Source organism: Pinus tabuliformis, chromosome 6 (assembly GCF_031772625.1).
Source record: "Pinus tabuliformis cultivar Carrire ecotype Pingquan chromosome 6, CPIR1, whole genome shotgun sequence".
Classification (NCBI taxonomy): domain Eukaryota; kingdom Viridiplantae; phylum Streptophyta; class Pinopsida; order Pinales; family Pinaceae; genus Pinus; species Pinus tabuliformis.
This window is the reverse complement of record NC_142292.1, coordinates 1,139,609,139-1,139,622,830: the sequence shown is the minus strand read 5'-3', so window position 1 is coordinate 1,139,622,830 and position 13,692 is coordinate 1,139,609,139.

The window sequence follows — 13,692 nt, the reverse complement described above, 5'->3', positions numbered from 1 at the left end:
GAGTAGGGATAGGGTCATCCACATCGGATACTTTTCCCCACAACAAACTGGCGACTCCACTGGGGAGCCTAGTATCTTGTTGGTGTTTGTAGTATTTTGCTATTCATTTCTTGAAGAAAAGAGTACCAAATCGAAAAGCTTTTGACTATATCAAAAGCGAAGTAGAGGGTCTGCTACTCTTGCTCATTTGCTGAGCAGATTCAAGATTTGAAGAACTTATCTACAAAAGACTCTTTACTCTTTGTGATAGATCTTCATCCTCTTGATCATCCCTTAGCCTGTACTTGACCTATAGCTTTTTATTTCAGCAAAAACAGTGCATTTTTGAGCTTTTTATGACCCAGAATTCTTTGTAGACGAAACTCTCGTGAGTCAGTGCAGGCTGTCCACAGGCAGTCTGCATTACAGCGCAGGTGCTCCCTTCGGGAACTGCGCTGAGAGTCAAACTGGCAGACTAGAACCTGCGCTGGTCCAGTTAGCCATTGTCTTGCTCAGCTTTCCCTTTGTGTCTTAGCCCTGTTTTCACTTGTTTTTTGCTGATTGCTTGCTGGTCATTGTACTTGCGGTAAACCACTTCTCCTTGACATTATTCCGCCTCAGTTGTGTGATGAAACTGTGAATGTTCTTTCAGTATTTCTTGTTTCAGTTACAGTTTCCCATGGTGAAAAGCGAACCAGTATAGCTGTGACCTCTTAGATCCTGAACTGTAAAAGTGTCTTTGTGATCTGAAGAGTTAGTTTTGTTACTGTGCATGGCTGTTTGAGTTTGTTTGCTCTTCATTTTTATGGTTTGAATCTATACATTTCCTGTGTTTAAACAAGTCTATCATAAGGTGTCTTTTTGATTGTGGACAAGCTTGTTTATTTCTACTTGAAATTAGATTCAAAATTATACAACATTTTCCTTTCTGTCTTACATCAACATTAAGGATAACGAAAATAAATACATGCATTGTGCATTTTGCATTTGACTGTATGCTTGCAGATTTAGGAAAATGTGCATTTTAGTGTGTGTTCTATGATCTGTGGAAAAAGTTGTGTCTTTCTTTTCCCTCAGTAGATTAAGGTTTTCAAAGTTGAAAGATTGAAAAGATTTGCTTCTCATTCTTAGATTGCATATAGGAAGTTGTATATATACATCTCGTGGCGAACCTGAAAGGCAAACTGTTAAGTAAGATCAACATTAAAATAAACTCAATTTACATAACAACGCTTTGGAATTTAACGCAAACATCTAGAGGTCTAGGTAGAGACGTGTTCCGGCGTCGTTAAACATAGTGACTGTCGATCTCTACGAAGGTGGGTGATTCCTCCTCAGAGTCGGTGGCACTAACACGGACTTGAGCTCCCGCGTACCGTCGCGTATATTGGGAGACCCCTATAGGCTTTTATCCATTATCCTTAGGAAGCCGTGTCGGCCGCCCTACTGATCGCGATGCAGTGAACACAACATTCACAAAGATCGACCACCCGTACCGTAAAACGTATTCTGTGGTTTCGCGAAAGGTTTGGCACACCCTCTGCCTAGATCTCCAGAGCAGTTTCTTTTGGCCTTTTTCAAACTCTATAACTGAAAAAGTCCAACCGAGCATTTGTCACTTCGGGCTCGTTAATACATCGAAGGCGACTAGAGTCATCTTTAGCTTTTTCTCGACTCTTAAAACATGAAAAAGCAAGTTTGTGTCTAAAAGCGTCGTTAATAAAATTTATTTTAAGCGGAACATAATCACCTGTTATTCCCACGTTGATCTTTCGGTTGAAAAGTATGGAGCCCACCAACCAAGGAAGTAACCTTGGCGGAAGTCCAAATCCCTTCTCCTCTTGGGGAGATGTTGGTGCGCCTCATATGGCTACATTGTCACTTCCAGGATTGACAATCGGCCTCCCTGTATGGCTCTTTTCAACTAATGTAGTCCAGATCGCCACTAATCCTGAGCAGTCGAATCAACAGTCAGAACAATCTAGAACTACCCACCAGCCTTCCACTTCTTATGATACTTCCTCTGATCCTTCATCTTCGCAAGGTAGAGCTGGCAAAAGTCAGCCTCCCAAGGAGAAGAAGGAAAAGAAGAAGAGAGAAAAGAAGCAGAAGGAGCCTCTGGCGAAGGCGACTGGGGGCAAGCAGAAGAAAGCTGACAAAAACCCACACACTGCACCGACCGGGCCTAAATCGTCATGTGTCATTTGCAAAGGGATCCACCTCCATCGTGATTGTCCTTGTATTCCCCGGATACTAAGGGACTGGTCCCCAAGGTTGCACAATCCGGTAGCATCAACCTCTGGTTGTCATGTTGATTGCATTCCGTCAACTAGCGAGAGTGAAGGACGAAGAAGGGGACCAAGATCACCCTGTCTATTGTGTGAAGGCAATCATGCCCTCCACAAATGTCCATTCTTAGATGAGGCAAAGAGAGTTTTGGAAGATCGCCCGGTTTCACCGTTGCAACTTCCTCCTGGATACCGAAAACTCGCGCCTAATCCCTCGATAGTTGAAAATCCAGTTGACCCGCTTAAGTGGTCAGCTGAAGTGTCGGTCATTGAGAATGAACCTACTGAATCTAGACCAGACGAAAGTCTAAAGGTCGAAACGGCAGTTGGCCCGGTTCTTCCTTCGGAGGTTCTATCGTCCCATGACTCCGTCATTGAAGACCCGTCTTCAAATGACACTGTCGCCGAAGAGTCATCTTCATGCGACACCCTCACTGAAGAGAATAAGGATGACACCATCCAGGTTCTTTTCATCAGCACCGACTCCGATGAGCATCAGGGCAATGCACCCATTCCTTTGTCGCAGGAAGGAACATCATCAGAGTCATATCCGGCCGTATATTCGGTCCCACCACCAAGCAACCTGGTTGTATCCTTTGATTGGAATCAACTAGGCAGACCCCGGTTACCAGCCAGTACACCATTCAGAATCATTGTCTAGATCTATAGAATGATTATGGCTGGTACTATCATTGATGAAGGGGCGTCTGTGAGTATCCTTTCCTCTGTTGCTTGGAAAGCACTGGGTTCCCCAGCGCTTTTACCTGAGTTGAGAAATCTCTCAGGTTTTGATAAAGGAACCAGTCGACCATTAGGGATCCTCCCCGATGTACCTGTTACATTGAAAGGGAAGACCGTCAGGATGAACGTGATGGTCGTCCAAGGACCCTTGGATTATAACCTACTCCTTGGACGCGACTATATTTATTGCATGGGAGCGATAGTCTCCTCACTCTTTACAGTAATGTGTTTTCCACATGAAGGAAGGGTGGTCAAGCTCGTAGACCAACTTTCATTTCCGGGATCTCGCATCGCAAATAGTCAAATACCATTCCTAAATGGTCTGTTCACTCAAGATTCGCCTCCACCCCCGGTCCTCCTTCCCGATGAGCACGAGTAATTCGGAAAGAAAGACTAGGACCCAAGGGGCATGCACCCTGGTCTGCTTCGGGCAGAAGAAACCCCGGGTATAAGGAAGAATTTCCGCAGAAGAATATGACTAGTCCGTACCCCATCCGAAGGAAGTGGGGTTGTTCTAGAATAATAATCTTTTGTTAAAGTTATGTGTTTGACCAAAGAGTCATTCACCTTTGTCTAAAAATGTGGGCAATGCCCGAGTGGGAATTTCCTTATTGCAACAAATAGTAAACATCCTTGAATTCAAGCCTCGCCCATCGAAACATATGTGTTGAAGGATAAGCAGGGGAAGCCTACAAGGAAGGGGACTATTTTGTTTTGACAGAAGGTAACCATCTTTGGACAACCCAATGATAGACACCGCCGAAGAAAAAGATTGATCTGCGGCAGCAAATCGAACCGTCTTTGGAATAATAAGAAAGAGGCAAGCCTCCCTCAATAATGCCAATGTTTTATCTTTGAGTGGTGTTCTTCTATTGTCACAAATAGCTGTTTGTTAAAAGTGGGCCGACGGGAAGCCTGAGTACTGCGTAAGACCCCTTAAAATAACGAGAAGACAAGTATCGTTAGCATTAGATTGGCAAGATGACAAGTAAATGTGAACACCCAAAGAAAAGCAGAAGTAGGGGAGAGGAGGGGCGGCCTCGAAATTCTATCCTATACCTGGGGGCATGCAAACCTTCTGGAGTGCAAGCTAGGGGAAGTTATTTATCTGGTTTTAAGATTAGCCGTTTCCAAACTTGCATGAAAGAAGCCTGTGGGGCAAAAGTAAAATTTGCCAAAATTGGAGCATAGCTGTGGTAAGGCATAAGCTCTATAAAAATTGGTCCTTACGGAGGGCGTTCTTTTTTATGACTGGTATATCGAGCAGTTTTAGCATATAGTTCATGCTCGTTAAAAAATAAACGCAAAATTCGAGCAGTTTTATGACTGAATCTATGCTCGTTAAAAAATAGAAAAGTGTGAGCAAAAGTTTCCCCCAGAGTTCAAGCTCATGGAAAAAAAGAACCGGTAAATAACCTTTTGAGATCGTAAATTCATCAGCCATAAGAGCCTTGGTCGTGTTTTCATCCATCACCTCCACCATCATTTGGCCGATCATTCACTTCCATTTGTGTGTTTACCTCTTTTGAGAAACAGCTGCGAAGAGTGATTTCACCTAGCCATCCTTGTGACACTGCCGTGATTGGAAAATTCCAACCTGTACCTGGAATCTGTAGCTATCCCTGTTTATCACTCGTTCCTCAAAAGACGAGTCTTCTTTCAGCTCTTTTCACTGACTCGTAAAATATGAAAAGTTTGCCGAGTTTTGGCCTTCCAGCTCGTTAAATGACCGGAACGCTATCCCTCCTCTAAATTTTAATCTTTTTGGACCTGAGGGATTATTGCACAAAAGGATCGAGCGCTTGTCTTGTTCGGCTCGTTAAAAGTACCGAACAGCCATCCCTTCTGTATTGTTTTATACTTTTTCGGACTTAAGGGATTAGCTGACGAAAAAGGAATTATAGATTTAACTTTCTGTACCTTTTCAGACTCTCTAAAAAAGAAAAGGACCGAGTTTTCCTTGTCGTTAGACTCGTTAAAATGATTAAATAGCGACAAACTTGTCTTTAGACGAGAACGAGTTTCCCTATCGCTAGGCTCGTTAAATCATAGCGATGGGCTTGCCCGAAGGGCAGGTTATAGAACAAGCATATGTTATCCTCCTCAAGCTTGACAAAATAAAGAGGTACTGGTCAGAAATGACTGGGGAAAAATTGGGAGAACATTCAAAGTTTAATGGTAGCAAGTCACTCTTGAACATGACACTTTTCCTCCGTACCACATCGGGTTGGGTTGTTTCATTCACCGGTCTCATCGCCATGGTCCTCGCCAAACCATCCACATTTGGGGTAATGCTACCGATCCATCGCATCAGTGTCGTTATATGTTCAAGAGGGGTCATTCTGAAAGTGTCAACCGTGTCCCATCCACTGCCATACATTATCCTTCATCCATTCATGATCGCCACCCTGAATCATATGTCACAGTTTGTTTTCACCTCCACTAAAATCATTAGCTCCGTTCCGTGTCATTGATGTGGGATTCATTAAGGCCCTCCTTTGACGGATCGCTTCTTGTCGACTTCAGCTCATTATCCAAGAAGTTGATCTAGGAACACCCCCATCAGTACTTTGAAGCTTGCATGCCTCAATGGCAAGTTTCTCACTTCCGGCGACAGGTATACATCAATGACCTTCGACCAGAAGATTTTGCGTGGCATTCGACGCCAAGTCCTTTATTCACGCCACGTGAATTGTACTGCAGTACCTTGAGGGTCATCGTCATTATTGGTGATTCCTCTCGCGCTTGTTAACGGTTTTCATTATTGACCGGTAATCAAGCGATGTCTTTCCATGTTCGACTTCAGCGAAATTCTCACATGGATCGACTTGTACTTAGAGTGAAGATCGAACGAGTTTGAAGACCCCGGATCGAGTTTCATCCATCCGGGCTGCGATATATATTCAGGAAATATAAAAGCATTTGCCATGTACATCATTGCAGCAGATGATCATCCTATTCAAAGGATGATAATTTCAGCAGAAAATTATCAGTCTACCTTCAGACGATCGTCTGTCATATGTACCAAAATGTGTTTATAAAAGCTGAGCATGGGAATGCCCGCCTCAGCTAGATCATGAAAATAGAATGAAAAATAATGTATTGTATTGTATTGCATTACAGGGCACTCTCCTCAGCACTGGAACGAACTTCGGATCCTCCAAATAAAGCATTTCACCCGATAAACGGCCTCATCCTTTAGGGGGCAACTACTATAGACATTTTTGTGCCTCGCGTCATGGAGCATGAAATGTCGATAATTACAGGGATCCTCAGTCCCTAAACATGTTGTTCTTACCCCTAAAAGAACAAGGTCATCAAACAACAGCACTTCCAATCAGTTCTCCACCTGAAAACACTTCAAAACAGGCTTATTTTGGATCATGTCAGCTGCTCCACTGAGCTTCTGCGCTGGAATGCAACTGTCCCTCCTTGTACCTGCGCTGGAAGTCAAGATTAATGAAGGCTACCTGCGCTGGGCGAGATTGGCCAAGTGGCACAGTCATCCTGCAAGGTGTCAACTGCCCAGGAAGCTTCCAAACTGACACTTGGTTCATGAGATTCGCCCTGTGATGAGTAAGAGGTACTTGATCACCATGTGTAAGCAAGGATCTCCAAGTGGACTCAAGAACTGAAGATTAACTAAAGAGGGAGAGGACACTAGTCAGCTCTATGCCAGCCTCAAGCTGACTCATCCTCTCTTCTTCTCTCCTATATATAGAGCTCTAAGGAGGCTGGAATTTTGTGTTAAGCAAGGAGGTGCTGTTGGATTACAGTTAGAGCTATTGGGTGATTGTTTTACTAGAGGTGAAGAGGAGAGTTCTTGCTGCTGGGGAGGTGCTGCTGGATTGGAGCCATCATTGGTTGTAACCTTCTCAGAACCCTGTTACTTCTATCAATAAAGTTTTGCATGTTCTCCTATATACTTGTATTACATTGATGTATTGTATTTACATGTATATTTGATTCACCCTAATCCATGCTTCAGTTATGAGTACATGTATCTTGTAGTTTCCTCTCTTGTTTTGTGCAGGATCTGTGTGTAGCTGGACCGGCAAAGAGAGCAAGGAGCTGGGAACAAGGGACAAAGAGAGAGGACAAGGATCGACTAAGTGAAGGACACCAGGTTGGTTGACCTTCTTTTCCTTCTCTCTGTACTTTCATAAAGGAAATCATCAAAGCTTTACTTTCAGTTGTTGCTAAAGACTGTCACCTTTAGAGTAGGGATAGGGTCATCCGCATCGGATACTTTTCCCCACAACAGCCTTATTGATGAATAACAAGGTTCAGGAAGAGATACAACCCAGAGGGCTCCAATCCAGCATCTCCTTCCCAGCAAATGTAATTCTTATCTTCACCCCCTTCAAAGCATTAAGCACCCAATGATTCCAATCTCAAACCAGCAACAATTCTTTGCAATAACAAAATTCCAGCCTTCTAGATCTCATGGAGGAGAGATCCATATATAGATGTTTGGAGAGAGGATGAGTCAGCTTGAGATCTGACTAGTGTCCTCTCCCTCTGTCAGTTCTTGATTCCACTTGGAGGTTCTTGCTTCCACTTGGAGATTAGGAACCTCTTACTCATCACCAGTCGAATTCACTGAGGCAAGTGTCATTGAGGAAGATTCTGGAAGCTTCCTGGGTCTTGACACCTCTTGGAATGAACTTGCCATTTGGAAATTCTCGCTCAACGCACCCTGGTAGTGCTTCTACCTGTGTTGAAGTGCAGGTAGCCAGTGTTGGCTTTGACATTCAGTGCAGACAGCTAGTGGAGCCACTGAATTGATCCTGAATTGACTTGTTTTTTAGCAGTTTCTGGTGGAGAACTTCTGTGAATTGCTGTTGTTTGTTGGCCTTGTTCCTCTAGGGGTAGGAACAACATGTTTAGGGACTTCGGATCCCTTAGATTATGGAAATTTCATGCTCAATGTTGTAAGGCACAAAAATGTCTATAACAGTTGCCCCCTAAACTATGAGGCCGTTTATCGGGTGAAATGCTTTATCAGGGGGATCCGAAGTTCATCCAATGCTGGGAGGAGACCTGTAATAAGATACAATACAATACATTATTTTTCATACTGCTTTCATGATCTAGATGAGGCGGGCATTCCCATGCTCAGCTTTATAAATTCATTTTTCTGTACATATAACAGACAATCGTCTTGTAGTAGACTGATAATTTTGATGAAATTATCATCCTTTGGGTAGGATGATTATCTGCTGCAATGATGTACATGTCAATGTCTTTATCTTTCCTGAATATATATCGCAGCCCGGATGGATGAAACTAGATCTGGGGTCTTCAAACTCGTTCGATCTTCACTCTAAGTACAAGTTGATCCATGTGAGAAATGTTCTGAAGTCGAACATGGAAAGACATCGCTTGATTACCGGTCAATGAGGTAAACCATTAACAAGCGCGAGAGGAATCAACGATAATGATAATGCCCCTCAAGGTACTGCAGTACAATTCACGTGGTGTGAATAGAGGACTTGGCGTCGAACACCACGCAAAATCTTTCGGTCGAAGGTCATTGATGTATACCTGTCGCCGGAAGTGAGAAACTTGCCATTGAGGCATGCAAGCTTCAAAGTACTGAAGGGGTTGTTCCTAGATCAACTTCTTGGATAATGAGTTGATGTCGACAAGAAGCGATCCGTCAAAGGAGGGCCTTAATGAATCCCACATCAATGACACAGAACAGAGCTAATCATTTTGATGGAGGTGAAAACGATCTGTGACATATGATTCAGGGTGGCGGTCATGAAAGGATGAAGGATAATGTATGGCAGTGGATGGGACATAGTTGACTTTTCTGAATGACTTCTCTTGAACATATGGCGACACTGATGCAATGGATCGGTAGCATTACCCCAAATATGGATGGTATGGCGAGACCATGGATGTGACCGATGAATGAAACAACCCAACCTGATTGTGGTAAGAAGGAAAAGTGTCATGTTCAAGAGCGACTTGCTACCATCAAAGTTTTCTTGAGTTTCTCCCAATTTTTCCCCAGTCATTGCTGACCAGTACCTCTTTATTTTTGTCAAGCTTGAGGAGAATAACATATGCTTGTTCTATAACCTGCCCTTCGGGCAAGCCCATCGCTATGTTTTAACGAGCCTAGCGATAGTGAAACTCGTTCTCGTCTAAAGACAAGTTTGTCGCTATTTAATGATTTTAACGAGTCTAACGACAAGGATAACTCGGTCCTTTTCATTTTTAGAGAGTCTGAAAAGGTACATAAAGTTAACTACAAAAGTCCTTTTTCATCATCTAATCCCTTAGGTCCGAAAAAGTATAAAACAATACAGAAGGGATGAGTTTTCAATAGTTTTAACGAGCCAAATAAAACAAGCGCTCGATCTTTTTGTGCAATAATCCCTCAGGTCCAAAAAGATTAAAATCTAGAGGAGGGATAGCACTTCCTGTCCCTTTAACGAGCTGGAAGGCCAAGGGCTCGACAATCTTTTCATATTTTATGAGTCAGATGAAAAGAGCTTAAAAAAGACTCGTCTTTTGAGGAACGAGTGATGAAATAGGTTAGCAGTTGATTCCAGGTACAGGTTGGAATTTTCCAATCACGGCAGTGTCACAAGGATGGCTAGGTGAAATCACTCTTTGCAGCTGTTCCTCAAAATGGGTAAACAGTCATATGGAGGTGAACGATCAGCCAACGGAAAAGTGGAGGTGACGGTGCAAACACGACCAAGGCTTTAATGGCTAATGATATTACATTCATAGTGGTTATTTACCAGGATAGTTCATTTTTTAATGAGCTTAAACGTGGGTGGAAACATTTTCTCTATCTTATGTTTATTTTTTAACGAGAATGAACTATGCGCTAAAACTGCTTGGATCTTGCGTTTATTTTTTAACGAGCATGAACTGTGTGCCAAAATTGCTCGATTACCCAGTCATATGATAAGAATGTCTCATTAAGATTCTATTTTTTATGGAGATTCATCTTACAAAGCTATGCCCCGCATCCTTTCGTTATGCAAGTTCGGAAACGACTAATCCTACGAGTTTAAAGGGTTAGAGGTCCTAAAAATTTAAAAAATAAATAGTCGCCCCTTGCTTGCACTTCAAAAGGTTTGCATGCCCCCAGGCATAAAGTACGATTTCAAGTTTACCCCTACTTTAGTTCGGCAAAACAATTGTTTTACCGAGAGAAGCCTACCTCTTTCAGGTTACCCAAAGATTGTCTCGTTAATCTTTCAAACAAAACACTTCCTCGGCAATGTCTACCGAAATAGACAAAGGCGAGAGACTTAGTTCGTCAACTCATATAACTTTGACAAAAGAATCTTATTCTAGAATAACCCTCTTCCAGCATGGGCAGGGTACAGACTAGTCATATTCTCCCGCAGAAACCTACCCTATACCCAAAGTTTTCCTGTCGAAGCAGACTAGGACGCATGCCTCCTGGGTTCAATGTCTTTATCTTTCCTGAATATATATCACAGCCTGGATGGATGAAACTAGATCCGGGGTCTTCAAACTCGTTCGATCTTCACTCTAAGTACAAGTTGATCCATGTGAGAAATGTTCTGAAGTCGAACATGGAAAGACATCGCTTGATTACCGGTCAATGAGGTAAACCATTAACAAGCACGAGAGGAATCACCGATAATGATAATGCCCCTCAAGGTACTGCAGTACAATTCACGTGGTGTGAATAGAGGACTTGGCGTCGAACACCACGCAAAATCTTTCGGTCGAAGGTCATTGATGTATACCTGTCGCCGGAAGTGAGAAACTTGCCATTGAGGCATGCAAGCTTCAAAGTACTGAAGGGGTTGTTCCTAGATCAACTTCTTGGATAATGAGCTGATGTCGACAAGAAGCGATCCGTCAAAGGAGGGCCTTAATGAATCCCACATCAATGACACAGAACGGAGCTAATCATTTTGATGGAGGTGAAAATGATCTGTGACATATGATTCGGGGTGGCGGTCATGAAAGGATGAAGGATAATGTATGGCAGTGGATGGGACACAGTTGACTTTTCTGAATGACTTCTCTTGAACATATGGCGACACTGATGCGATGGATCGGTAGCATTACCCCAAATATGGATGGTATGGCGAGACCATGGATGTGACCGATGAATGAAACAACCCAACCTGATTGTGGTAAGAAGGAAAAGTGTCATGTTCAAGAGCGACTTGCTACCATCAAAGTTTTCTTGAGTTTCTCCCAATTTTTCCCCAGTCATTGCTGACCAGTACCTCTTTATTTTTGTCAAGCTTGAGGAGGATAACATATGCTTGTTCTATAACCTGCCCTTCGGGCAAGCCCATCGCTATGTTTTAACGAGCCTAGCGATAGTGAAACTCATTCTCGTCTAAAGACAAGTTTGTCGCTATTTAATGATTTTAACAAGTCTAACGACAAGGATAACTCGGTCCTTTTCATTTTTAGAGAGTCTGAAAAGGTACATAAAGTTAACTACAAAAGTCCTTTTTCATCATCTAATCCCTTAGGTCCGAAAAAGTATAAAACAATACCGAAGGGATGAGTTTTCGATAGTTTTAACGAGCCGAATAAAACAAGCGCTCGATCTTTTTGTGCAATAATCCCTCAGGTCCGAAAAGATTAAAATCTAGAGGAGGGATAGCACTTCCTGTCCCTTTAACGAGCTGGAAGGCCAAGGGCTCGGCAATCTTTTCATATTTTACGAGTCAGATGAAAAGAGCTTAAAAAAGACTCGTCTTTTGAGGAACGAGTGATGAAATAGGTTAGCAGTTGATTCCAGGTACAGGTTGGAATTTTCCAATCACGGCAGTGTCACAAGGATGGCTAGGTGAAATCACTCTTTGCAGCTGTTCCTCAAAATGGGTAAACAGTCATATGGAGGTGAACGATCGGCCAATGGAAAAGTGGAGGTGACGGTGCAAACACGACCAAGGCTTTAATGGCTGATGATATTACATTCATAGTGGTTATTTACCGGGATAGTTCATTTTTTAATGAGCTTAAACGCGGGTGGAAACATTTTCTCTATCTTATGTTTATTTTTTAACGAGAATGAACTATGCGCTAAAACTGCTCGGATCTTGCGTTTATTTTTTAACGAGCATGAACTGTGTGCCAAAATTGCTCGATTACCCAGTCATATGATAAGAATGTCTCATTAAGATTCTATTTTTTATGGAGATTCATCTTACAAAGCTATGCCCCGCATCCTTTCGTTATGCAAGTTCGGAAACGACTAATCCTACGAGTTTAAAGGGTTAGAGGTCCTAAAAATTTAAAAAATAAATAGTCGCCCCTTGCTTGCACTTCAAAAGGTTTGCATGCCCCCAAGCATAAAGTACGATTTCAAGTTTACCCCTACTTTAGTTCGGCAAAACAATTGTTTTACCGAGAGAAACCTACCTCTTTCAGGTTACCCAAAGATTGTCTCGTTAATCTTTCAAACAAAACACTTCCTCGGCAATGTCTACCGAAATAGACAAAGGCGAGAGACTTAGTTCGTCAACTCATATAACTTTGACAAAAGAATCTTATTCTAGAATAACCCTCTTCCAGCATGGGTGGGGTACATACTAGTCATATTCTCCCGCAGAAACCTACCCTATACCCAAAGTTTTCCTGCCGAAGCAGACCAGGACGCATGCCCCCTGGGTTCCAGTCATATCCTCCCGGATTACTCGCGCTCATCAGGAGGACGGACCGTGGGTTGAGACATTTCTTGCGTGAAGAGACCATTTAGGGATGGTATATGACTATTTGCGATGCGTGATCCGGGAAATGAAAGTTGGTCCACGAGCTTGACCACTCTTCCTTCATGCGGAAAACACATTACTCTAAAGAGTGAGGAGACGATGGCTCCCATGCAATATATATAGTCTTGTCCAAGGAGTAGGTTATAATCCAAGGGTCCTTGAACGACCATCACGTTCATTTGAACAGTCTTCCCTTTCAGTGTTACAGGCACATTGGGGAGGATCCCTAAAGGTCGACTGGTTCCTTTATCAAAGCCTGGTAGATTTCTCATTTCAGGCAAAAGCGCTGGCGAACCAAGCGCTTTCCAAGCAATAGAGGAAAGGATACTCACAGATGCCTTCTCATCAATGATAGTGCCAACCATTACCATTCTGTATATTACACAACTAGGTTTTTTGGTGGTGGGACCGAATAGACGGCTGGGTATGACTCTGACGAAGTTCCTTCTTGCGATAAAGGAATGGGCAAATTGCCCCCTTGTTCATCGGAGTCTGTGTTGATGAAGAGAATTTGGATGGTGTCGTCTTTATTCTCCTCTGTGATGGTATCATTCGAAGATAGAGCTTCTGAAGGAAAAACCGGGTCAACTTCCGCCTCAACCTTTTGACTTTCGTCAGGTATGGATCCAGACGGTTCATCTTCAATGATAGGTGCTTCGGCTGACCACCTGGGCGGGCCAGCCGGGTTCTCAACTAGTGAAGGACTTGGCAGGAATTTTTGATATCCAGGAGGAAGTTGCGCTCGTAAGATCAGGTGATCTTCCAAAGCTCTTTTAGCCTCATCTAAGAAGGGACAACGGTGGATGGCGTGATCGCCTTCACACAGTTTGCAGGGAAATCTATCTTTCCCTCTTTGTCCTGTGACTTCACTTTCACTAGTTGACGGTGAGCTGTCAACATGGCTATCAGAGGTTGACGCCCCCGAATTGTGCAAACGGGGAGAC